The sequence below is a fragment of the Buteo buteo genome, chromosome 18 (genome assembly GCF_964188355.1).
Source record: "Buteo buteo chromosome 18, bButBut1.hap1.1, whole genome shotgun sequence".
Taxonomy (NCBI): domain Eukaryota; kingdom Metazoa; phylum Chordata; class Aves; order Accipitriformes; family Accipitridae; genus Buteo; species Buteo buteo.
The window spans coordinates 20,445,742-20,473,672 of record NC_134188.1 but is presented as its reverse complement, the minus strand read 5'-3'; the positions used below and the strand labels follow the sequence as shown (position 1 = coordinate 20,473,672).

Here is a 27,931-nt window from a genome sequence, read left to right as displayed (position 1 = left end):
AAAAGGTCTTATTTACATGAACCTCTTCTGCCTAAGCAGCAGGACTCTAAAGCATCCAGCAAGGGTGGAAATATTTCAGTAACAGAGATGGGATGCACAATTTATTGTTGTTTCATATTTGTATTTTACTAAGAATATCTGATACTTCCTGTAATAAGACTTTGCCTGTTAATTGTAGCCCTGGCTGCTGGAGAACAGGGTGTGCAGGGTACCAGACATGAAAACATGGGCAAGGAAATGATGGAGAATGAGTGAAAACATGACCCAAAGGATACAGGTTGGAATTACAGGACAAGGAGCAGGTCTCTGGTGTACTGGAGGTGAGATGGGGATGTCTTGGACAAGGATTCAAGTTGGGAGGGACCTGGGACTGACTGGGCAAGGAGCCTGGAGCAGGAGAAGGAGCATGGAGTTGAGAACTGGACACGACTGATGACTGTTGGCTGGGATTGGGGTGAGAAGCCTGAATGGAAACCGGTGTGGCAAGGAGAAGGGATGAGGATGAACCATGTGGAGTGGGATGGAGAGCAAGAGGAGAGCAGGGTAATGTTAGAGTCGGGCTGTGGTGGGTGAAGGGAAGGGCAGACACTTCTGCATTCACTCGCTGCTTGCCTTCCCACACCGGGCAGGAGCACAGGCTGGGGTTTCCAACCCATGTTTCCTTGTTCTCTGCACATGTGAAGGCTTCCAGAAAAACATCTTCACCCCTATCCATGCTGATCCACATCAAAGATGACAATCAGCTGTTGCTATCAATTACTCCATTAGTTTGAATTGGTTGAAAGCTATTTTGGTATACTTACAGGATCCAGCTTGAGCTTGAGCTCTGTGATTGACACCACGTGATAGAAAAGCTTCTGGGTTTTTTGATTGTGCAGTTCGCCTGCATATTGCAGCAAGAAACACTTTCCCCAGACTCCATTCCTTCATTTGCACATTTCAAATTAATCTCTTGGCCATTCTTACAAGCTGAATCTAGTCTGTTTATTTAGCTGGATAAATGTCTGATATAAAATCTCATTAGCCCTAAAATTACCTTTGACACCGTAAATGAACAAAGTCTCTTTGCCATGTAAATTAGGAAGTCACACCAAGTCACTTCCAGTTCTGAGACGGCACAGTTTTGAAAGACATTCAAAATGCAGAACAGTTAAAGTCATTAATATTTCTGCGGTGAGTACAGTTCATATTGGACAGCCTGGATACCACCAGACACAAGATTCTATTATAATTCCTCATGATAAAGCTGTCCTTATGCATCATATGCAGACCAAAAGCCCCATTGTGACATTAATCATTCCACTTGATGATTCTTTCAGCTCTTCCTCTATGGCATTTCTTTGGAAAATAGCAAAAAGAATGAGAAGAATAACGACTGATCTTCAGAGGAATGGAAAATAGGAAGGAGAGTCCATTCTTTGCAGCACCCTTATTATCAGTCACCATTATTAACCAGTATTAAGCACTATTAATGCAAAAAATGACTTACAGTACCAGAAATTTAGATTTGGGTCTAGATTCCCTCCTGCACTTCTGTATTTTCTCTGATGTGGTGAAGAGTTTCTGCTTAGTGAGTGTGCATGAAGCTCAAGATTTGGGTACTGAGGGAGCTGGCAGAAGTGCTCACCAAGCCACTTTCCATCATTTAGCAGCAGTCCTGGCTAACCGTGGAACTCCCATTTGACTGGAGGTTAGCAAATGTGATGCCCATCTGCAAGAAGAGCCAGAAGAAGGATCTGGGGAACTATAAGCCCATCAGTCTGACTTACTTTGGTGCCGGGGAAGGTTATGGAGCAGATCATCTAGAGTGCCATCACACGGCATGTACAGGACAACCAGGCGATCAGGTCTGGTCAGCATGGGTTCATAAAAGGCAGGTCCTGCTTGACCAACCTGGTCTCCTTCTATGACAAGGTGACCCGCTCAGTGGATGAGGGAAAGGCTGTGGATGTTGTCTACCTGGACTTTAGTAAAGCCTTTGACACTGTTTCCCACAGCATTCTCCTGCAGAAACTGGCTGCTCCTGTCTTGGACGGGTGTACTCTTCACTGGGTAAAAAACTGGCTGGATGGCCGGGCCCAAAGAGTGGTGGTGAATGGAGTTAAAGCCAGTTGGCGGCCGGTCACAGGTGGTGTTCCCCAGGGCTCAGTATTGGGGCCAGTTCTGTTTAATATCTTTATCAATGATCCAGACGAGGGGATCGAGTGCACCCTCAGTAAGTTTGCAGGTGACACCAAGTTGGGCAGGAGGGTTGATCTGCTGGAGGGTAGGGAGGCTCTACAGAGGGATGTGGACAGGCTGGATCGATGGGCCGAGGGCAGTTGTATGAGGTTCAACAAGGCTCAGTGCTGGGTCCCGCACTTGGGTCACAACAACCCCATGAAATGTGGCAGGCTTGGGGAAGAGTGGCTGGAAAGCTGCCTGGTGGAAAAGGACCTGGGGGTGTTGGTCAACAGCTCCCTGAATATGAGCCAGCAGTGTGCCCAGGTGGCCAAGAAGGCCAACGGCATCCTGGCCTGTACCAGAAAATTGTGACGAAGTGATCGTCCCCCTGTACTCAGTACTGGTGAGGCCGCACCTTGAGTCCTGTGTTCAGTTTTGGGCCCCTCACTGCAGGAAAGACATTGAGGTGCTGGAGCGTGTCCAGAGAAGGGCAACGAAGTTGGTGAAGGGTCTGGAGCACAAGTCTTATGAGGAGCGGCTGAGGGAACTGGGGTTGTTCAGCCTGGAGAAAAGGAGGCTGAGGGGAGACCTGATCGCTCTCTACAACTGCCTGAGAGGAGGGTGTAGCCAGGTGGGGGTCGGTCTCTTCTCCCAAGGAACAAGGGATAGGACAGGAGGAAATGGCCTCAAGTTGCAGCAGGGGAGGTTTAGATTGGATATTGGGGAAAAATTTCTTCACCAAAAAGGGTTGTCAAGTGTTGGGAGAAGTTGCCCAGGGAGTCACCACCCCTGGAGGTATTGAAAAGATGTGTAGATGTGGCACATAGGGAGAAGGTTTAGTGGTGGACTTGGCAATGCTAGGTTAATTGTTGGACTTAATGAACTTAAAGGTCCTTTCCAGCCTAAATGATTCTAAGATTCCATGATTCTATGATTCTGATTTCAAAGAAGCCCAAGTCCCATTCATAGTCAGCGCCATTTGGGTGGCTCTGACACTTTGCTGTTTTGAAAATTTGGTGGAATCTTTCTGAAGTAACAGGCATTGATATCTTCAGTATTTGGTTTCCCAGTCCTTTTACAAATATTATCCAGACGGAGTATTGCTTGGAAGTGGGAGCTTTTTTAATGGGCTGTGTTTGTTCAGAGAACCTGTATAAGCTAACATGAAAGTGTGTGTGCATAGGAGAAAAAGAGCTTTGTATGAAGTTTTCCATTCATGCAGCTGTGTTGTGGCATTCTTTTTTAATAAATGGAGCTATGTAGTTTTTCCCACATAGCAGAAAAATAATTGGATTTCAAACAGACATGCCTGAGCCTTGTTTACGCAGATGTTGTTCCTTTATGGTACAGCATCTCCTCTAATTCTGTAGGGCTGTTCTGGCCATCCGGGTCACCAGCAGCCTCATTAAAGAATACAAGTACATTATGCCCAAAGTGAAAACTATGACTGGTAAAAAGAACACATTGTAATTAACCATAGCATGGATCTCAATCTGGGTTGATGGTTTTTAATATTTAAACGACATTTAACCACTCCAGTAGAGATGAGCAGAAAGCAGGAGAAGTAGAGAGAAGCAAAATAATTATTTGACTAATATTCACACTGTAAAGATTTCACTCTTCCCATCTGACAGAGATCACTGAATGTTCCATACCTATCTGTCCATAAATCAGAAGCAGACTGACAATTTGTAAAAAAAAATAGCCATTTATTCAGAGAACTGTACCTTTCTTCATGTTTTAGTTTGTTGTCTGTTATCTTGGCTTAACAAATGTGGTTAATTGTCCATAACTCTTTCCTGATTTTTTTGTGCAAATGTATTTTCAGCCTTGGTCAGAAAGTGATTGTGCAAGATTGTCCTATTAAGTGTCGTAGATCTTGACTGTTAAGTGCAGCTCTAATTTCTGCTGAAAGCAGTGGGGTTTACAGCAATGAGCTTTAAAGACGGTTCTCCTGCTAGGTCTGGATCACTCGCTTAATCTCTACAAACTATATGGCTTTTGCTAGAGTAATTTCTTTGATCACTACACAAATCTTTTTGATTAAACAAATGTGTTCTGAGCCCAGAAGTCCTTTATTGCAAACATTTATACTGTTGTCTCCCTGACCTGAGCAGTTAGCATTTGGGGCCTGGCCAGGTTGTTTCCATTAAGAGGAGAAATTGATGACAGGAATTAGACAGGTTTTTTTGGTGCTGTCCTGCTTATTTACAATGAATATCCGCAAAGTTATGCTTCCCTGAACCTGGCAGAAACCACTAGAGGCAGCTTTGGAACACAGTTTAAAAATCCAGTACCTCAAGTACCATTAACTTTGGCCCTCTCTCAGGGCCACCCGCACAAAAACGTTTCATTTTTTCACCACCGGCTTTTGTCTAGCTCCTCTGTCACCGAGCAGTGTGTCCTTGCAAAAACTGTCCTGCTGCCTGCGGTGCCGGACTCTCAGCCTACCCACGTCAGTCATGCCGAGCTTCATTCTTGCTTGTCTTGACCATCAGCTACTGCTGCCATCAGGTACTTTCTTCCATAAAGGAATGTAATTTCCTCCCCTGTAGGTGAAAGAACAGTCTTTAACTAATGCTGTGGTAAATGGCAGCTGCTGATACCTTTTAATGACATAATATAAATTCACTATCACTCACACGAAGTTATTGGATGCATAAAAATTGGTGGCAAAAGAAAAAAGCTGTGAATCAAGACTGATTTTTTTTTGTTTGTTTCTGTTAGAATTTGCATATAAAGGTGATTGCAATTATTTTTAGGTGAAAAATACTGTTTATACAATGTCAAAATGTTACGCTTTTTAAAAAAAAATTCTGTTTTAGAAAACACACTCTCTTTTCCTGGGTAGGGTCTAGTAGGATTATTTTAGGTAAAGTTGGTTCAGCCCAGGTAAAAGTGTTTTAGTTTGTTGAGCTGCCTCAGAAGATTTAGCTTGCTCTGTTTAGCAAATTGTTACACTGTGTTCCCACTTTGTGCATTGGTCCATGAGATGGCAGTTTGAGATGCTATCACCCCGATGATCTAGAGGTCTCCAAAGGATGGTTTCCTTCTTTCACAAGACAAAATGGATTTCTTTCCGAGTATGCTCTGTGTTTCAAGGTAGAAATCATCTGACTCCGGTGCGTCATAAAAGATGATAAAACAATCCAACTTGTGAAAAGGAACATGGGCATCACTCTCCTGAGGTATAATGCTTGTGCAGTGAGGTGTTATAATGAAAAAGTCCTATGGGTGTATTAAATTAATTCCAAACAAAGCATGTGAGATCATATCAGTAATCAACAGTGAAGCTGTTCAACTGAACTTCAGTCAAAATATTTTATTCCAGATGACAACGTCAAAAGAAAAATTTGATTTTTGTATAAAAATGCTCTTAATTCAAATTTTTTGTCAGCATGCAGCACAAAAAAAAGCTGGCATGCCTGTTTTTCCTTCAGACGAATTCTGAATTTTGTTCATCTCTGAGTGTAATCCCTTATTTGCAGATATAGGCCCCTTGACTGTCTATATTGTAGCTTATTTTTATATTAAGTGTTGACATACAGTGCCAGTAAAATACAGGTTTCGGAAGAATCTATGAGTTGTTGCCCCATTTTGTTCTTAGCCTGTGAGTTCTCAAGTTGGAAGCCATCTTTCAGGAAGGTCTGTATGGACACTAGTTTCTCCTTTAGACTTCCGGATATTAACAATTTTATAACTTACATTATCATGCATTCTGTCTCTCTCTTTCATGTGTCTCGCCACTCCTGTGGCTTTCAACTTCTTTCAGTTTTGAACCCCTAAGATTTTTTTCTCTGGAAATGTAGACCTCTGTATACCATATTCTAGCCTCCTGACAAAAGCCTTTTATTTCTTAGTTACCCTCTGCAGAACTCTTAGAAATTTTCCACGGGCTGCCAGACTGAAAACCCACAAATCTGCTGTCAGACCCACATCCATTGGAATGTCCTTTTCTCTTTCCCCACTGCATATGCACACTTTTACTTACAGTATATATTCTTGACAAATGCAGAGTTCATCTCTGGCCAAGGGAATCCAAAAGAAAAACCTTTGCCACAATTACCCTTTTCAGCTTTTATTGACTTTGAGTCTTAAGAGATTTCCTGCTAAAGACTACTGAGGTCTTGTGCTAGTTAGAGAAAGAAAAAAAAAATGCTCTTTTTTAATCAAAAGAAAAAGCAAACTTGAAACAGTCAAACGTCAAAGTTTCCAAGGCAGTCTGAGCACCAGGAGACTAGACATTGCTCAGAACCAGTAGGCTCAGTTTTCAATACTCCTTTACAGTATTGTTTTCAGTCCAAACACTCTTCCAGCACAACAATTGTTTTCTACATCGCTACAAGGTCTTTTGTACTTTTGTTAATATTAACAGGGATTCTCAAGCTCTTAAACCCTATGTCTTACTGTGAGGACTCTACCTAGACACCTGTCTGAATCAAGACCACACTGAAGAAATATTGACCTCTCTTTTGTGTCCACGTCAAGTATCTCAGCAGTAGAACTTCAAAGTGCTTGTGAGACCTCTAATGGTGCACATGGCACTATATATTACAGAAATAGCCAGAAATCAGACAAGAGAGATTGAAAATATATAGTTAGGAATGCTGCGTTTGTGTATTTGCTGTAAAAAGTTATATGAGCTATGACTGTGCCCTTGTGTCTCCTTTGCCTTGATTTTTTACTGTGTGAACAGCAAAAGACCCAAAAGACCACAAAACCCCTGCCTTTTGTGCACCTGTTTTATGGAGAATCCTTTGAAATGATGCAGTATATGGTGTGCAGGCTGGTTTTGTGGGGTTGTAAGGACTTCTGTCATCTCCTTTGGGTCTCTCCGCACAGAAGGGTACTATCATACTGGCTGACAAGAAAAGTGCTTAAAACAAACTCCATATACCTGTTCCACCTATATCAGTATAGCTGAGGGGATACTCCTAGCTGCAATTCCAGGCTCTGCCTGGACCCCCTGTATCCCTCATTCAGTCTATTGATCTCCCTAGCATGAGCTTATTGGTGATCTTAACGATCTTTCTTTCTGAATATAAGAAAGTTACTAACTCCGAACTGGCTTCCCAAAAGAATAGCAAGAATCTTCAAAGCAACGGGTACAATTTATTGTAGCCATTGGGAGCAGCCAAACTGGCCCAAAGAGGACTTTAGAAAGGTATGCAGCTCCCCAGGTGCAGAGAGTATCTCAGAAGGCATTGCATGAGCTTTGCTCATTATTCACCTTGTCCAAGCTTAGAGGTGCAGTTTGAGACAAGATGGTGTTTGGAGCTTTTTAACGAGCAGGAGCAATCATTGTGCGTACATATATGATTATGGTGGCTGTGACTCCTTGACACAGCTATTTGAATCATGGATGTTGCATGGAGTAGTCATCAGACCCCACGGACAGTGGCTACGAGGCAAATTCTGAACAAGGAGAGTACAGACTGTCTTTGCACTGGCTCAGGAATCTTCAATTTTGCAAAATGGAAATATGAAAAATTGAATGGGAAGAAATCCAGTTTTGAAGCTCTCAGAAGGGAATTGCAAAAGAACTGATCTGTTTTTAAAATCCTTAAATCCCCTGAAGCTTCTGATTAATTTATTGAAAAAATGTTCATAAAAGATGTAACCGAATCCAAATCTGTTGCTTCAGTAAAGAACGTATTCAGAATGAAAAGCCCAGGGCTCTGCCCTGCCAGCACAGAGAGAGCATTTCAGCTGTCATCCGAGTAGGGACCTGTCACTCCCATCAGAGGAGGAACAGCGTGATTTCTGGCCTAATTTCTAGAACGTCAGTGATATTGAATGGAGATCAGGGTGCTCAGAAACTATGCAAACCAGGACCCAAAACTACAAATGCGGCTGCTTTTTCTTTTTCTCTGCCCCTGTGAAAGCCTCAAGGAATATGAAGTTATCCCTAACTCTATTTCTGTCCCCCAGGCTTTTCTTTCCACAGTGATGGGCTGATCCTCACATATTTGCATGATGGTCTGACCCACTTTGAACAAAGTTATATGCTGATCAGTGAAAAACTCCTTCACTGATCAGAATACTCTTTCTTGGCTTCTGGATTATTATTCAAAAGGAAAGGGAGGCCCAGAGCAGCATGCTATGTTCACGGCTGCATGACAACATTTTTGAGTAGCCAAGTTGTAGTAAAGCAGACACATGGAGAGACAGGAGTCTGCCTTATGGTACAAAAACTCTCCAGTCATCCAGCTTAGTACCATCCAGAACACTGTTGTGGCAAGAGCTGTGGGATGCGAGTTCTATGTATGAAAATGAAGTTTGCTTTTTAGTTATAATTGTGGTTTAGCTGAGTGTCAGGGCTGTGCAAACCCAATGCACTTAAGACATTAATTCCTTGGGTAGTCCAGCAGCTCCTCCTGGCTTGTCACCTGCAGAGACGAGACAATGGACTGATTTGAGATAATGGACAATTTGAGGTAATGGCTTCAAACTTGGTGACTGACTGAAACTTTACGATTAGGTATTTGGCTGTCACAGGAACTCTCCAGGATGATTCTAGACATTCCCCAGCTCAGATCCTGCTCCATCTAGTCCACTTTGTGTACTTAAAGGTGTTAATTAACATCCTGAGCTGAGCGTCCCAAAGACCCCCCTAGATGTTCCTGCTTTAGAAGTGATAAAATTTTACATCGATAAGACATTTATAAACACTCAATAGAAACTGTTCCTGCAGATATTGTCACAGAAGACAGTCTTTAGTATGGAGTCGAGATGGATTATGGATGTGCTGGGCTGGTCACATAGGACTGTGGCCAGCTGGGTTATAAGAGCTGATCAGAACAGAGATTTGGGGTGTCTCTCTCAGTCCAACTGAAATCACTGCTGCAGACACCAGGTACCCTTGCAATGGAGACTACTGTCACCATTGGTCAGAAGCCTGCTGTCGCATTGGGAGACTTTATTTCCTATGCAAGTGTTGCCCTGTGCCAAGATCCTCCCAGATTATTTTTTTCCTTTAACAAAGACTTTGTCCTGAGTGTCCGTGTGACACCTTGCTCCTTACGCTGTGGCATGTGGGAGGGGAGGGAGCCTGCAAGCAGAGAGAAGGGGCTTCCTTGAAGACAAGAACTTCACAGCCAAACCTCCGACCACCACAGCAGCCTGCGGGGATCTCCCTCTTATAAGCTGTCTGCTCGGGGTCATTTACTTCATGGGCACCTCTTCTGCCTACTGACTTCTTTCTCCACTTTGTTTACATATAGGGACCGATCCAAGTCTGAGAACCTTAAACTGCACCAGGTAAATTGTTGAGACAAAGCAATTTCCCTGCTGGGAAATCAGTGCCGGGAAATCAGTGTGCTTCAGTGATGAGCTTAGGGCTTGGGGCAGCAGTGATGTGCATGGAGGTGAGAGCCTGTCGGACACTCCTCTCCTCCCTGTCATGCCACCATGATGCCATAGTTGGCATCAGGCTGTACTACTGGAAAGGGCTCGGGCTCCTTCTTCTCATGGCAGTCAGTAAATTCACCCTGGATCTCTAAATAACAGAGTTAGAGGAAAATGTTTTTTACTTTCCATATAAAACAGAGATTAAATATCTGTGGGAAGCTTTAGGCATCTCATAATAAGTATAACTGAATACTAAGAACCTGAATACATGGATGATTTGGGAGTTTTGATTTTTTTACTCCTACAAAAAAAATCAAGATTTTTTTATTAGGGAAAGCAGATGCATTCCACAAAATAGTTCATTCAGTCAAACCCCTAGTTTCCTACTGAAGAAGTATATATTTTGATGGGGATATTTTTGTCATCCCTTCTAAGTATGAATTTGGGGGTTTAATGTTAGGTGAACAAATGGAATAATAACAAAAAAAGGTAAGGTTTTTATCCTTTGTATTCCCACTCTCTCAAATTCCAGTCCCATTTAATCAAAGGTCATTCCACCTTCCTTATTACCCTGGTTAGGAAAGGAACAGCTGTATCAAGAAATCACATAATATGTGGCATTGCTGTGAACTACCAGACACAATGTTCAGGTAACCCCTGCCACCAGTTAGAGTGTTGTTCTGCACTAAAAATCTTTCAGGAGACCTAGTCCAAACCTACTGCTTGCACTCTTGAGTCTTGCTGTCCTGTCCTGTTCTTTGTGCATACTTAGAGTTCTATTTTGGGATTTAATATCTATTTTCTCTATCAAGTCTGTAAAGATTAAAGTAAAATTTAATTGATAAGAAGCATCTTATCCTATCCTAGATTTGATTTAACTGCAAAGTGAATAGGGCTTAGTAAATATTTTTTTCCCTGGACAGTGCTTAATATAGTTTTAAAAGCAATATTCATAAATTACTAGGCTCTTTTATGTTTCACACAGATGATTTTGTGTTATGTTTATGTCACTGCCCTTGTGACTGTATTAATTGCAGGGACTATGCAACATCTGATGCTAAACCAATATGAGCAATGGGTCTGCAGTTCACCAGATCAGTGCAAAGGCTTCCTTTTGATTGCTCTTACTTGAAAGCAAAAGTAGAGGTCCTGCATGTAATGTATATAAAAAGGAGAAGATCAGCTCCACCTGGAAGGTGCGGTCCTTCAAGGATTTGCTTCACCTTGCCTCCCAAAGACTTTCTGTGTCAGAAGCTCCCACAAGCAAATTTCCTGACATTCAGAGATCTTTGGAGAAACAGATACTTGGTTGTTGGCTTTATGGGACCCAGTCATAAAAACAGTAGTAGAAGCATGGCTTTGTGACAATTGTAATGTGCCAAACATTTGGCAAATCATTTGGAAAGCTGTCTCTATGCCTTAACTAAACTAGCACTCCTTCTTGATAGCAGAAAACCCCAGCAAAGATGGCAGTAAATAAAACTTAGTTTGAGATTGTCCCAAACTAGTTTGACTTGCTAAAAGTACCTTATTACTTTTGAGACAACTGTTCCTGTGCAGGTTACAGTTTCCGTAAATGAAGAATGTCAGGACCAGGCCAAATATTTCTATCAGTCAAGCAAAATGGATGTATTAGGGCCAGTCCTGCAGGCTCTGATACAACAAAACACTTAAACACACGCATACATTTAAGTCTGAGTATATTTTTGCAATCTTCAAAATTGTATAGAGTAGAATAGGGTATTGTAATTGTATAGCGTATAGAGTAGAATAATTGAAATAATTGAATAATTGAAAAATTATTCACAAATAAAGCATGTGCTTTGCCAAATTAAAGTTGGAAATACATAAGCAAGCTACTAGATTCCTTTTTTGGGTCATGCTACTCAGGTTCAGTATGCCTGAACACAACCTTTTAGGCTGCTGCATATCTGCTGCATACTTTGGTTAATAAGATGGTTAAGTAAAGGTCCCCCTTTTGTATTTACATTTGTCCTGCACTGTAAACTTTGCAATCAGTGCTATTTATGAGAAATGGACTCGTGGAAGCTGTGATACCATCCTGAGTGAACACAATTGCTTGGAGCCAGACAGTAAAGCAGGGAAGTGAGTCACAAGTAACCTCCTTGTTCCTTTTTCTTTCTGCTAAGTACAATCTCAGCCTTTCTCAGCTCTTAATCATACTGTTAATTTTGCACCTAAATTTGGCAGATCTTTAAAGTGCCAAGAGCTAAGTAGGTTGAAATGGCACTTCCTCTTCTGGTTGTTTTGGAACTAAAGTGATGGTGGCTACCATGCTTCATGCTGAAATCAGAGCTCCCGGCACATGTGAGTGTGATCTGAGCACAGCCACCAGATCAGATCTCTCAGGTTACTTTACACAAAAAGACACCGATTTTTTGAATCCCAAAGGGCCCTAAGCAAGCGACGTGCTTGAACCCAAGCTGGGATGCGGGAGTCCAAGACGTGCAGCATCACAGCTTTAAGCACTTGACTGTAGGTGGGCAAAGCAGGGCTGGCGGGTTGCTCAGCTGAAATAACAAGTCAACAGCCTGACGGTTTCTTTGGCTCTTGCTCCAAATGCCCAGAAATGAGGAGTTCTCGATGTGTTTGCAAAAGGGTGGGATTTAGTCCTGTGCCTTGCCTCCTCTGGCAACGCTTCCTGGCCAAGATGTGGTTAGTGGCAAATATCAGTGACAACAGCTTCTTGTCATTGATATACAGGTAATGTCTTGTACGTGCGGGATGTCACAGCTGTGCACATCCTTTGTGTTTCATACTTAAACAAGTGAGAATTAAACCCTTCTCCATGGAAGTTCACTTAGAATCACTGAGGTTAGAAGTGAAAATGACTAGGCAATGTTTTTAATAGTCATTAATTCATATGAATGGCATCAATAAATAACATAGCAAAAATAAATATGGTAACAATAAATTGATTTTTGTTGTAATTTGTGCAAAGAGTAAGGAGTCATTTGATCTCAACACTACTGCTGTGACATAGGCAAATATTTATAGCCTCATATATAATGTGCAATATGTGGTGCAGAGATGATGTATTCTTTACCAAAGTCAAAGAATCAGTAGGGAAGGATGAAGTTGCCTATAGGACCAGACATGCTGACACCCATAAGTAAGCACTTGTGAATTCCCTATGATTTGGTCAGTGTCTCTGTTAAGTGAGTTAAGAATGAGATTTTCAAGCCTCTTTGAGACATTAGTTGTAATTAGAGCTATGCCTCCGAGTTCCTTTTGTCCTCTTAGGAAACCTAAGGCGTTTTATTTTTATTGGCATTGCAGCATCTGTAGTTATAGACCGGGGGCAAATATGTCAAAAAAATCCCCCAAACAAACCACAAAAAAACAAACACAAAAAGAAGACAATTTCTGCTTCTAGCAGCAGCACAGAGCTAATCCCTGAAGTGTGCATTTGTCCTGGCTAGCTTTAAATAGCCAAAACAGTGAAGGCTTCCACATCTTTTTAAACTATTTCACTGCCTTTGCTGATTTCTAATCAGACTGAATTAGCACCTTCTTTATTTTCTAGGGGCTGCATCTTAGCATCAGGGTTGTTGGAGAGTAGGTGAGAATGAAATCGTGTAGCTGTGCGCGGAGAGAGGAGCAGCCACCGGAGCTGCGCAGGCCTGGCTGGAGTTCACAGAGCATAAGCCAATTTTTGCGCCCACAGAGCAGTTCATTTCTTGGCAGCTGAATCAGAATAAAGCTCCAAGGCTACAGCAGCCCACAGCCTGCTGTGACTTGGTGACCACAGAACCTAATTTGTGCTGGATAAAGCCCTAAAGAGATTAACTGACTCATAACATATGCTACTTTACCTTCTACAAATGAACCTCTGATACAGTGCCATGTTTCTGATCCCTCTCTAAATTTTGCAAATACTCCACCACTTAGTCACAGATAGGGGGGAACCTAAAGAATAAAAAACCCCACCCCCTCTAGTTTATCACTCATACATTTTTTGCAAACACTTCAAAAGACTATATGCTTTTTCTGCCAGGAATGTGACATTTCACATTAAGGTATCTATAAAAAAATGCATACCTTCCTTTTAGAGAATCTCTGAGAAACAGCAGTGCAGGTGCATTACCTGCGGCACAGCCATGTAGGAGAGGCAGGTACATCCAGTGTTGAGTTTAATGAGGAATGGGCCATATATCAGGCTATAAAAGTCACTGAATTTCTACAGTCTTCCTAGGACCATAAAGAGCTCATTGGAGGTGGTCAACAGCTTAAAAGAGGGACCATCAGGAGCAGGAGTGTCAGCCAACAGGGTCAGCGTGTTTCTAAAACAGCCTGATGAGTGTCTGAGCTGTGGAGCAGATACAGTCTGTGGTTCAGCGGTTCCTGACTCCATGCTGTGGAACTGACCAGGATGAGTTATTCTTCCCTGGTAGCCCACACGCAACAGTATTACACTGGGGAGGAGGTGCCGGTATTCGTTCAGATCTCATTCCAGCATGGAATTTGAATGTGGGTCCAGGGAAATGTGGTATATATAGCATACAAGACAGTGAGGCTCAATTAATTTCCATGTCGTGAAACCCTACCTTCCCAAAGGATTCAGAGAAAGGCAGCCAGTATGGTCACAGGTACAGGTCATCTTCCACAAATGCAATGACCTGACATCATTGGTCTTACGTTTCATAAATCCTTTTGAAAACCCAACCCTGTTCTACACCGTTGAAGTGAAAGGCATTTATTATCAGTGATTTCAAGTACAGCTAACTTGATTAAATTCAAAGCATTACATCCTATCAAAATAAAAACAAATATCACCACAAACAGCCATTATAAATGAGCTGATAAATACTGAATCAGATGAATGATGTTGCTGATTAACAGCTTCACATTTTTAGCCTACTTTACTGTCGTAACTTCAAACCAAATATATCTGCAGACTTTAGGAGCAGCATCCAGATGAGGCTTAAGTAGGAACGATTCTGTATTAAATGACGTATTAGAAAGGAATTTGGCTCTTTTAAGGTAATAGAGACCCCATATGCTAAAACCTCTCTGTGTCTACTCAGAATTGGAAACTTCATGAATTTAAAGTTACCAGTTAGGATCCTCCCTGATGTCCTTTTTTTCCTGAGATTTTTCCAAAGGCCCTTAAAAATCAGGGCATCCAAATCCAAGTGAGAACTGAAAACCTAACTCCTTTAGTGTCTTTTGAAAAGCATAGTCTTTCTTACACTGCTGTTCTCAGCAGATAGATGTCAAGAAATCGAGTTATTGCAGTTTACCTTCTAGCCATACGCTCCAAAGACCGAGCAAAGTGTGTCAGCTGCTATGATGCGATTGCACTCATTTTGCTCTTGTGATCATGGTCAGTGGCTGTGGGTGAGCTGATGAGCTGGAACTCGTGCTGCAGGAGATCGGTTGCCAGCCATTGTGCGAAGACAGTCTAAAGCCCAGCTTAGTGAAGTTCCCAGTATCAATGGATTCGAGGGGGCAAATTCGACACCATATGGTACCAGTGTGCCTTCAGGCTGATCCAAACACACAATTAATGTTCTCTCATAGATCAAACTTGGTTTTCAGCTCAAAGAGATAACCAGCCTGCACATTTTTGTGCTTAGAAAACTCTTTGATTTTTGTGTCTGGAATCTTCTTGACTTATATAATCATTGGTCTCCTAAAATATAGTGGGCTGGGCAGATCAAGTCTTTACTCTAGCTGGTTAACTGGGGGTCTTCTTCCTCTCCCTTTTCTTTCCAGATGTCTCCTAAAAACGAAGCTGGGTCTTAGAGCTACCAGAAGAACAAAGCTCAGAAGGTGTCAAGCTGGTAAGAGGTGAAAAACAGAGTTATTTTTGCAAGTGAAACCAGCTCAGAAGTGAAACAAGCTTCAGAAGTTTCACCACCTGAGCACAGACCTTGTGCTCCCCAGCTGCTAGATACATGTATTGAGTCTAGGCCCAGGTGAACAAGTCAATTCCTTAAAGACCATAAGATTGGCATAGACCCATTGGACTCAGTGGAATCTATGAAGCCAAGGATGCTTATTTAGCTCCAGTGGACTGGTATGATTTTAATATAGAAGTGTTACAACCTCTCTGGTAAAAACTTGGGAGAAAGAAAAAAGGAGAAAAAAAGAAAAGAAAGAAAGAAAAAAAAATGAGAGAAATGCAGAAAGGGAGAGAGATTGTAAATATCATTGGCAGCAAGCAGACTAGAAGCAGCTGTCTCTGGCAGACGTGTTTCATTCAGATCAAACAGAGAGCTGTGATGTTTGGAAATAACCCACATTTACTATATATTTAACTACAAGCTTTCGGTTTGTTTGAAGGCAATCAGGGATTTATGCTCAAACAAGAACTTTTCTCACCCAGGTTTTGTTCAGAAAGCACTGTTTTCCCGTGGCACTGGCGCGTGAGTGCCAGGATGCCACATGGAGCACAGGCAATCCACGGCGGGAGGAGGGCTCCTGATTTCACAGCTTTTGGTCACACAGTCCTGGAGGTAAATGGAGCTGTTTTCAGAATGTGTCTTTCTCCAGGAACCTAAATGCTTTCATTAGCCAGAGGGAGAAAGGTGAAGACGACCTTGTGCTTTGGATGTGGTGGTTGTTAAACCACGGCATCTGACAGCCATTACCACTGCTAACTCCTGCGAGCAATATTTCCTGCGAGGGACTCCGCCATCTGCCACATACTCACAGGGACGGCAATCAGTCTGGGGACTCGGAGCCCATCCTATATCATCTGCAGACATCCTCCGTCCTCCTTAATAAGAACATTGAAAGGCTGTAATTTTTGCTTCACCAGCTCTGTCACATTTCCTCCCTATTCGATTTCTTTTCTTTTCAGTTCTTCCCTATGTAAATGTTTTTTTGTTTGTTTTTTTTTTTTGCACACGTGCACTCTAGCATTTTAATTCTAGTGTTTAAGGCCTTAAATAATATAGTAGTGCTGCTGTCTACTTGCAGAACTGTCTATGGACTCTTGTTGCATCACGGCTATTAAGATCAATTGCAAGGAGAATATAAGATGATAGAATGTAATTACCTGTGTTGGAGGCTTGCCCAGACTGCCAGCACCTGAATTCCCTAAAAAAAAAAAAAAAAAAAAAAAAGAAAAGAGAGAGAGAGACTTTGGAAAGTCTAAGTGGCACCAGGCAAGCTGCCTTGGTGTGGACCGTGCTCTTGGCTAGTGCTCTTGAGGCAGGTCTTGAACCTGCCTTAGGGCTTCACTTTGCAAGCCATGAGGCTGCTTCAAGGATGTTCAAAGTCAGGTTGGACGGGGCTCTGAGAAACCTGATCTAGTTGAAGATGTGCCTGCTCATTTTAGGAGGGTTGGACTAGATGACCTTTAAAGGTTCCTTCCAACCCAAACCATTCCATGATTCTGTGATTCTGTGTCCCAGTCTTGCTAGAAGGAGAGCGGGTGCACCTTGCAGAACTGCTCTGTACCATGAATACAGTTGTCCATGGGATCTCGCAGTGAGACTAGGAGAAAACTGCAAATCCCTGTGATGGTTAAGTGGGGAAAAAGGGCCTGATGATCTTCTCGCATTAGAAAAACAGAGTGCTACTAGAGATTGTTTGTACAAAAGTGGTGGAAGTTGTTTGCTTTCCAAAACAGATCGCTTCACTGATCTGTATTAGTGTGTATCTCCAACAAAAAGTATAGGGAACAGGCAACCAGGCACAGGGAACGGCAAACATCTTTTATGCTGGTTTTGCTTTATGGGCAGAAGTCAGCATGAAATTATGCCCTGACATACCATAATGTGGAACTGCACTGACAGTGTCCTGAAGATCACCTCAAGATAATATGAGACAAATTTTCAAAAAGGACTGAAAACATTCCCTCAGCAAAAAGTCACTCTTGTTTCTAAATTATACAACAGAAAGACTGCTTCCCCAAATGATTACACACACCAGAAATCTGTGTTCCTATTAAAAAGGATCACAACTTTGTTTCTTATTCAAAGAAATACATGCATATGGGCCTGCTATTTATGTGTGTAGGCACCATGATAAATCCCCATGATAAATCCCCAGATGAAAGTAACAGTTCAGAATTTGCTAAAACACTGTGGTATTATGGAACAGTTTCAAAAGTGTGGATTTGTTTTCCATCTTTTTCCCCAATAATAAATATTAGACTCAGCAGTAAGTGCTTATAACAGAGCCACAGTAGTACTGTAAAGTGTAGGATTTACGAGCCAGATCTGTAGAACATAAATTTTCCAACAGGGGCTGTAATTATATAAAATGCTACATGAATCCAACAATGTGAAGAAATCTATTTTTAGGGCAAAAGTTTTCCAGTTATCAGAGTTTCAGTCTCTGGCTGGGAATTAAAAACTTTGCAGGACTGAGGTGCTCAACAGCTTGTTGGAACTGCCACGTGTCTTCTGCTAACTAGACACAAATCCCTCTCAAACCCTGGGAAGGGCCCCCCATTAACTCAACCGGTCAGTTCTGGCATGTCTCTGGTACCAGCCCTGGGGTTAGCACAACAGATAGTCCAGATTAGGGTGAATAAAAGGTTTAGAGCTTGTGGAGAGAATCAGGGTTTCATATGAAGAAGGGACCTGACCGAAGTATTTTCATATCCTAACGGTTCTGAAGTGCTATCAAGTCTACCGCAAGTCTTTACAACATGTAAAGAGCTGCAAGTTGTCTCCCTCGAGCAGGTAGCTATGTAGCCTAAAACCAGGTCATACTTTTAGGTCAGTTCCAAGGAAATGCCAAATCTCAATTCCTGTTAAGTGCATCTCAGTGGATGAAACTCTTCATTAAGTGTTGCTCTTCCCTGTCCATGCACAGGCTCTGTGCTGGCTTCACAGGGAACAAGCAGATTTTACTGTTCTTTTCTCACCCCAGATCATTAGTGCCAGTTGTGAATATGAATATTGTGCTAGTGAAATCAGCTAGAAATAACCTCAGAACTGTATTTTATATATCCTCATTTGGGCCATGCTTTTTATAAAAGCTTCAGTGTACTTTCTCAGATTTTCATGTCCATCTGTCCATATGTAAGCCAATTAACTCCTACAACGGATTGCTCTCAATGCTGTTTCTTTCTCCCTTTGCTGCCTTTTCTTTTTGCTACAACTCATCGCATAACTTTTGAAATTAGACCCACATCCTGCAGGCAGGTCCACAGAAGTGGAGGACTAGGCTACTCAATGTTTTCTCCAGGTAGGTGTTGAATCTACCTAGGCAGACCCAGTTACAGCTTTGCAAGTTCATTTCCTTTAGTTCTCCAGCTATGTTCATAGAGTGCACGAACATATTGTGCAATATCTCAAAAAAACCCATCTCCCCCTCACTATCATCATGACCATCATCAGTAATTTGGTGTAGTTGGGGAGTAACCACACCTTTTTTTTTAAGCCTGATTTAGGTATCTGAAAAAGGTACTTCAGATCACCACTCAATAACACCTGATTGTTTGGTTCCCACATGGGCTTCTCTAAGTTACACTGGAGCCAAATGTCTAAAGAAAGCCAAAGAAGGTTGTGGTCATGCTCACCAATGTATAAAAAATTTTAAAGAAAAAAAAAAGTAAATCTTAAGAAAAAGTGGATGTAAGCCATAAATCTAGCTGCCATAAGGTGCCTTCAGCTCTTTCTCTTTGTTTCCTCAAACCAGGGAGCACAGGATTATCCTACCTCACAGAAAGGTCATGGTAATAAATCCATTAAAGAGTAAGGTGTGGATAAAGTAGCACAACAGAAACCACTTGAATGCATGTATATTTATCGTTTGCAGACACACATAAAACAACTCCAAAATACTTATTCTTAAAAATGACTCCTTGCTTTTTTGTACCTATTTCCTAGTTTCCTGAAGCCTGGTTCATGAGATTTGGAAGTGACTCCTCTGTGGTTTGAAACAGTCTCCAGACATCTCCCATTGGTTCTTCACACTAGACAAACCTCTAGTGGAATCTCGCCACTGAACTTTCAAAGGATATTAAAATCTGCCTTTGTGTTCTTTTTTATAAATTTAATCTACCATTTGCTGTTTGCACATTTGTGGTACTAAAAATGACTATTTGGTACTTTCCCCTTAGAGCTGTGCATTTTTTCCTCCATAGATACTGTTTCCAAAGCTCATATTTGTCACTCTAGCAAAGCAGAGCTGAATGAGCTATTTAGCCATATAATAAAGTAACAATGAATGAAGCAAGAGGACCAATTGAATTGGTGCTATTATTTCAACAAAATCCTTTCAGCAATTGCTTCTCTCTTCATAGAGACCTTCACGGCATTATTTCACTAAATGACACCATGAATGTAATTACTTTGATTCAGAGTGTTGGAATCACACAGGTAACAAATTACACTGCCCCCTGATGAGTAATAATTCAATTATTCAGTGGCCTTATAACAATTTGAAATAGCCTATTCTCATTTCACAAACATCATATTTACTGCTGGAAATAAACCATTTCTACAAAGTGAAATATTAGATCTATATATCTTAGCACATGTAAGCTCCCAAATGGATCACCACATAACTGCATACCTTTGGTGGTTTTAATATTAAAGGGACTGCAGAGAAGCTGAGCCTCTTGGGTTACTCCATCTCAGTAGATGTGTACATATATTTTGCCTATTTACTACCTGGTGAATCAGGACTTTATTATAAATATCAAGCAGCAATTGTGCACAGAGTAAGGTTTGATCTCAGTGGCACCAGTGCTATTGGAATTCGTCCCCAACTGGGAGCAGAATCTAAATGTGTGTCCAAAGAGGCATTCCTCGGACATGACTCTTCCCTTCTGTGCTCCAGCAGAAACGAAGCCTACAACACTGCTGAAGCCAAGATAGTATAAAACAGGGGTGAAGAGGGGAAGAAACAACCCTGCTTGCTGAAAGGTCAATTCAAAGTTAGACTTTTGGGGTAAAATGTATGTGTAAAGCCCAGTGAGATTTTCAAATGCATTAAGTGCCAAACTCCTAATTATGCAATCTCCAAATCGTGTTTAGACACCTAGGAACTTGTGAAAAATCCCACAGACAGATGTCTATCTTCATCTTTAAGTGCCTGAATAGTTTTAAAAACTTCAGGTGTCTTAATCTGCGGTGTTGTGATTTATACAAGCTGTATTCAGCTCAGAAGTGCAACATTCCTCCAGGCTGACTGCAGGAGGCATCAGTGAGGAATTTCCAGACCGTAATTGCTGGGTTTGGTCCTGAATAAAAGCAGCAGCAGATGCTGCAACCCCTTTTGTATCTGATACTTGGTAGCTTAGGGTTTTTCTGCAGGATGTGGCAGATGTAGATTCCATTTCTGAATTTGCCTGAAGATGTCCAAACTTCTACTTCCTTGGGGACAACCTTGACACCTGGCTTATCAGTGATTTGATTGAATAGTTTTCAGTCTTTCCCATGGAAGCTGTGCCATTATACATGAAGTATTTAAAGATGTGTTAATCTTGTAAGAGCAAGATGGGCTCCACAAGTTCTCAGTTGAGAGACAGCGTACACCGCTGAGAGTGGAGGGGGTAGAGGGCTGTCTGCCAGTCACTTCTATTAAATTATCATTACAACAAGGAGGTGATTTTCCTCTCAGGTGAGGACTCAGTCCCTAGATGATAGAATCATTCTGTCTCTGCCAAAGAATTTCCTCAACCAGAACTAAAGTCTGGTATTGTAGCATATTTTTCCCAGCTTTGTTTAAAAGCAATGGTCATTAGGATGGTTTTGTAAAAGTCAGTGTCACAAGGTGGATGTAAAAATATCACTTTACAACTTGCAATAACTGCATTCCACTAAGGAAATGTACCAAAACTTTGCAATAAATGGCCACAAAGTTGTAATAAGATGAGGGATGAGTCAAGGGAAAATGAGAAAAATGAAAACAGATGAAGAAGAAAATTAAGCTGATTATCTACCAAGACTCAGTGCTGCTCACCAGTATTCAGACACACATCTCTGTAAGTCTAAAAAAATCTGCAAGATCATGAGCGTGCATAAACACTATGGATTACTGTGCACATATAGAAATGCAAACCCACATGCAAGGAAGGGTAATCAAAGACCAAAAGTTTTTCATGTGTTTTTCAGAGGAAGAAAGTTTCTGGTGACCTCAAGTTTCCAGGGATAATGCCTATCTTCTCTAAAAATCTGGCCATGTACTTTAACACTTACAAGTCTGACAACCCTTTCTTACGTGATAATTTCCAGGCAAAGATCTCAGTACAAGTTTAGCCTCAAACAAAATTTAGTTACCTTGATAATACAGCTATGAAATTCACAAATTCTGTTCACACTTTAAAATGAGCAAACTGAATAATGAAGATTGCAAGAGAGCAGGTCATTGCAATTAGCAGCATAGAAAAGAATGGAAAACTCAGTCCAAACTGAGCAGCCCTTCTGTAACACTTCACATCCTTAAAGCTGAGCATGTTGTATGTTTTTGTAGGATTAAGAACTAAACTTTTGCTATGATCTACCATGCTGAGATCTCTGTCTAGCATAGAGATTTTTAAGTAGCACTCCTATTCTTAGAGAGGAAGAAACTCAGTCATTCTTGTAAAAGTAAGTGCAAGTTTTAATCACACCTTTAAAATCAATAGCAAAACTCTCTGAGTTAGTGAGGCTGTGAATTGACCCATCTATGCCACGATCCAAAACACTGCTGACTTTTCCCCACCATGTAACATCTACGACAGTTCTTTCAGCTCTCAAAAGCATAAAATGACTCCTAAGGATAAAGATTTCAATTGATTGGAAGCCAGAAAAGTCAAGAGTAGCTAGTCTGCTGTTGTCTGTCCTGTCCTGATTACAGCTTAAGGATCCAAGTGTCCGATCCTGAAGTGGGTTTGAAGTAGAATTCAATCCCAAAACGTCCTGCTATGTTGCCACCCAATTCTGAAGGTGAGTAACCCCGGCAGCTGTCTCAATTTTTTAACTTTGATGTACCCCAGACAGCTACAGAGCAGCTTGGCCTCTCTGTCCTGCTTAAGCTTGACTGTGATCCCAAGAGCAGACACTCCTGTGCCTGTTTCCCTTGAGGGATTTTCTCAGGAAGAGAACAAGTCTGGCACACTTCGGTAAGACTAGTCTACATTCAAAGAGGAATGATGTTTGCTGCTGTCCTCTAAAAGTCAGTTGAAAAAGAGTTTTTACTTCTTAAACAATAGCATTTGGATGCAGAAGACCCTTATCTTTTTGACAGACATCAGCTCCCCACTTGCCATCACTCAGGGAAATTCTTTGCCTACCCAAGTGCACACAGGAGTTGAGGGGAAATCAGGAGGAGGAATTCAATCCCTCTTCTCAGTGCTTTTCAGAGAACAATTCAAGATTGATTGCCTTGGTGAAGCAAAGGAGCATGAACATGGCTGTGTAGTTTATTGAGTAAGGCAGTTGTTCAGGGTAGGAGAGAACGGGGATCTCTCCCATAATTATTCTAATGCTTTCTCAAATGATTGTTTAATATTAAATTCCACTCCAGAGCCAAGCACATGAAATTTAGAGGTCAGAACAGTCACTGACTAAGTTTATTTTTGGAGCTAGTGTTGAATATAATGTGTTTGCAACCTTGTTTTGGCTAGATGGAGACATTTATGTACAGTAATACATTTGAAAACACAAAGTTCTGTGGGAAGGAATTGCCACGCTGAATACCTTGGTTTATGCTAGGTGAGACTGCCTGCCACAAATTGTGCAAGGCTTGCCAGGGTGCATTTGACAGTCCTCCTTATCAGCTTTTCCTCCTGATCAAATAAAATCACCCTCTGACTGGTATGATGCTGATGACCTAAATTCCAATACTATTGAGGGTTGTTGAAACTGAGGGAAATGGATTGAGGACTGAGAACTATGTGTTTACAAAGAGACGTCACCTGGCAGCACACTGTACATTTTAAAGATTTCTTTTTACTGTGAAAACTGGGCATTCAATAGGGGCACCCAGACAGCTTTCTGTTTTATGGGAAATCGGTTGAGGGTTGCTCATCCATATTCCAAGCATAAAATAAAATGACAATAAACAAGAGTGTTATATAACAAAATGAAAATAAATTCTGCTAGACCTTTTCAAAACAGAAGTCTCAGCTTTTCTCACCCATTATGCAGGTTTAGTACATTTCAGATCAATATTTTATATGTGGTGTAATAGCCCTCTTTTCTCTTTAAACAGAGTTGATTTGAGAAAGGAAGGCAGAAAGGTTTTATTGCTGTCTAACTGGTATTGATTTCATAACTGCTGAATTGAGAGCAAAAGAGACTCCAGGAAAGGAATACATTTTTATTTCACGTGACATATTCCCTAAGGAAAAGACAGCAAAAAGAGGGCAAAGAAGGATTTGGGGAAGCTCATTAGCACAGATCATAAAAATCAAAGAAATCATAGGGAGAGAATTCAGGAAGGCTGGCATGGCCACTCCAGAGGAAGGATCAGCCATATCTAGGTCTTTCCTGACAGATGATTCTCTGAGCTGCTGTTAAAAATCTCTAGTGACAGAGAGACTAAAATCTCCCTCATGATCTGTCCTCATGTTTAAACAACCTTATAGTCAAAAAGATTTCACTGACACCTGACTTAAATTTCTGTGGCTTTAATTCTACAGCTGTCTTTTAGCTTTGACTTGTTTCCCACACCTATGAATTCTCCGAGTTTGATATTTTCTTGATGTCTATTGTCTTTATTCTCCTTCTTTCCTTTCCTTAGACAAGAATGCCATTATTCAATGGTCAGTGCCACCTTACCCTCCCTCTACTTTCACACTGTCAATTTTCTGTTGTTGCAATAAACTGTAGAAGACTAGCGTCCTGTCTCCAGTTCTGCTGTATTAGCTGGCATCTCCATTACTCCCAGCTTCTGATGATTTTTCTGTTTGCTCAGACGAAACCTTTATTCTTAATCTTTCTGGCTTGGTAGTCTAAGGTAGCTAGAAAGAGAAACTGTGGGATACATTCCTATTGTTAAACTTCTTGTCATCATTATTCAGACACTTTCAGTGAGTCTATTCTCTTTTTCTGCTGAACCTGCAACAAGTATATATATCTTTTATAAAGCAAAACTCTTCAGACTTTCCTGGTCTATTCCTTTGGAGCAGTAATTTTCCATATTAATATTCTAGCTATGCCAGTTATCCCACTATTTTTAGCAGTTAAGTTGTAGTTTTTATTATGCATTATGCTTTTAGTCCACGTGGTTTATTCTCAATATATCTTGCATTGGAATATAGATATGAAACTACAGTCATCAAAGATGTAATTTTGAGCCATTATTCTGCCGTTGATAATGGACTTGGACCTTAACTCTTTTCTCTGATCAAATGTGTATTGGTGTCTCCTTGTACCATGCAGGAACTTAGGAGGATAGCGAAAGGTATGTAGATGCATATCACCTGTTTCATTGCCTATGAAAAAAAAGGCCTGATTGAAATACAAATAGTGCTATTAGACCATACTTAAATATTATAATGGAAATAGTAACTATAATACTTTAGGATTTAATAAAGTTTATAATTTGTTATTTAAAACTATCGATCATGTAGTTTTACTTGTTTATAGCTTAGGTTTGCTTACAAATTTTTCATTTAAAAGTATGGATATTCAGCTCTAAGCCAATTTCCCATAAAGCTGCAAGGGGTCTAAGCTGTTATATGAATGAATCTTAAGCACCTAGATTAGGAGGCCTACTGATACAGTAAATCGTTTGACTGCACCGAATACAAGAAATATAATTACTTCTCAGAATGGGTGGAGTTAGATGGACTGGATGCCTCCCTAATATGCAAAGAAGTATTTAGAAATATATACTATGAATCTATAGGCCCTTTGGATTTCAACGGGATTTTGGCAAGTGAGTTACCTTTGAAAATACCATTCTTACTATTTATATAGGATATAAATAGTACCATTGCTAATTTTCAGTACAAGATGCTTTATAAAAAACTGACAACGTGGTCACGATGTGTGCAAGATCCAGAATCATCTTCTTTCTCTCAGCACTCAATATAACAGAAAGGGTTTTTCTTGTTAGAAGACCAACCTTTTAATCTTAAAACTTTGTATAAATATTATTTCTGTTTGTTTTCAAATGCTCAGTTTTGGGCAAGGAAGAGATATCATCCAACAAGGCTGTGTCTCACAGAATATCTGGCTCTCTACAGTACTTCTGTGGCCACCAAAACAACCATCCACAAAGACAAGGGGAGCCTTATGCCAAGACAGTTGCCTGTCTCAAGCAAGGGAGGTATTTTGGCATAATTCACTGCTTCCATAGTTCTGCATTATTATATAATTTCAGAGTCTGATACAAAGCTTGTTAAAACAAAGAGTCCTGTGGACCACGGGTCGCTTTGGATCAAACTGAAATCAAAGTTCCAGCTTCTAAAACTATGCCAGCCTTATGCTATGAAATACTCTACCTGCATTTCTTTCATTCCAAGATGCTTTGTAGATCCCTGATCCAGAGCCCACTGACCTCAAATCAAGAAAAAATGGATATGAGAAATCAGGAGGAATTTTCCTATTCCATAGATTCACCTGACAGGCTAGAAATTCACTATGAACCCAGCCAAGATAATGAACAAAGCTAATGGAGAATTTCCTCTCATCTAAAATGAAAAGTTTCCCATCTTCTCTTCTTCAGAGAGTTTGTGTTTATCGTGGTTGGTTTTAGTCAGTGCCTGAAAATTACTGTCAAGCTTTCATTTTTTAATTAACATTGGTTGCAAAAAAATGAAATGTCTTTGGATGTTGCACTTTAGCAACTGGAGAAGCAATTTCAACAGCTATGAAAGGAGAACGATTTTTCTTCCAGGTAAATTAGGTATCTGGGGAAAGTGATATATTTTGTGACCAATACTAATACTATTATGAGGACATTTGGATTCACTTTTCCTACTGTAACTCTCCTAGATACAAACATTACGTGACAAACTAATAGAACAGTTAGTATGGGCTTTAAGAGCAAAATTTTGTCCCACAGTAATTTGTGTGATTTTTGCCATTTTATTTCATCTCAGATTAAGAGATTTTTTTTTTCAGATCACATTCTAAAATATTTCATTTATACTCATCTACATTGTTCTAACTTTCATAATATGTTCTATAATGAATCTTCAATGTCAGAATGATACAACTCAAAACATTTTAATTATATCAAAGTGTGAAAATTAAGAAAATCACTATATGATTGCTAAATGTTTTTATTGTATGGAATCAGCATTTTCAGATGGAAAACTGTGCCTGTGCAATATATTTTGATCATATTTTATTATTTTGACATGTTACTATGGGGAAACTTTTTCTCTCATACTGTTATAAAAACATTTCCACAATTGGAATGCTAACTTATTATGGAGCCTGGTATACGCACCAATATTCTGAAACTTCCTATTCTTGTTCTGAAGAAATATACCTTGTCTATTCTGTAAACAACATTCACAGGGAATAGGAATCTGTAAATAGAAAAATAATTATTTGTTTAATTTCTTTTTTTTGTGGGAGCTTTTAAAGATCAGTATCAGTCCTGAAATTTAGGGTTCTTCCAGTGGGGAGCCAATCACAAAGGACAAAATCTATCCATGATCATATTAATAAATTTTGTATTGCTTTTATTCAGTTGATTGCGGAGCATGCTGCTGTCACTTCTCCGATTCGAGAAATAGGGAAACTAAGGCACATCTGAAGACAGTGAGTGACTTGGCTGTGTCATGTCTTCTTGAGCCTTTCATTCCACCTGCATTCTGAAAGATACTGGTGTATATTTAATAGTGTATTTTTCCTTTCTTTCACCAGTATATATATATATATATGTATACATAAAAAAGAAAAATGTTCTTTTCTCCTCTGTGTTGAAGGTGGAATTAAGCCAAAAGGCATAATGCCATTGAGCTTTGTAGAGTTGTAGGTCCTAACGGAGACAGGTACCATTGCTATCATGCACTCTGACATAACCACACATTTAAATTTTTTTACTGTCACAGGAGGATATTTTTATCTTCCTGCCGTATCTATTGAAAAGCCATCCAATCTTAATGAAAAAACACCTGAAGATGGAGATTTTTACCTCCCATTATTCTATTGCAAGAATATTTGGATTAAGAGAGATTTAGGCCTAAGACCAGGCAGGCGCAGTGTGTTATTTCTCAAAGTGCATAATGTCACTATAGCATAATCTGTGTAGACAGTTCAAGTGGGAATGGATTTTTTTTTTAGGATTGTATTTCAAACCTGTGTGTAAGTATGATATTTAGAGGTATCAGAACTGAAATGTCAGATGCCTCCATTACTAGCATCTTGAGGAAGATAAAAAGGAATTTGCCCTAGCATGCAGTTCAAAGAGGACCTGCTACAGCTCCGAACCTGATGTGCTTTCACCTCAGAAGCACAATCATCCCCTCCAAAGTGTACCTGTGTAGCTCTGTAATACACCATTGCTAGTTACAGCCACAGGGTTTCTAGAGTTTGCAAGT

At 40.6% G+C, this 27,931-nt stretch overlaps 2 long non-coding RNA genes across 2 annotated transcripts in view; one reads left to right on the top strand and one right to left on the bottom strand.

Moving 5' to 3' along the window:
* The window catches only part of LOC142041369 (uncharacterized), a 48,322-nt gene extending 28,673 nt beyond the window's left edge, over positions 1-19,649 (top strand). The window contains exons 2-3 of the long non-coding RNA XR_012653435.1: positions 15,253-15,320; positions 19,329-19,649. This is a non-coding gene — a long non-coding RNA (uncharacterized LOC142041369). The remainder of the gene's footprint in view (positions 1-15,252; positions 15,321-19,328) is intronic.
* LOC142041370 (uncharacterized) lies at positions 4,220-14,882 on the bottom strand. The gene is made up of 2 exons (XR_012653436.1): positions 14,778-14,882; positions 4,220-8,552 (listed from the first exon to the last, which is right to left on the bottom strand). It is a non-coding gene; the product is annotated as an uncharacterized LOC142041370 (long non-coding RNA).
* Positions 19,650-27,931: the final 8,282 nt, after the last annotated feature.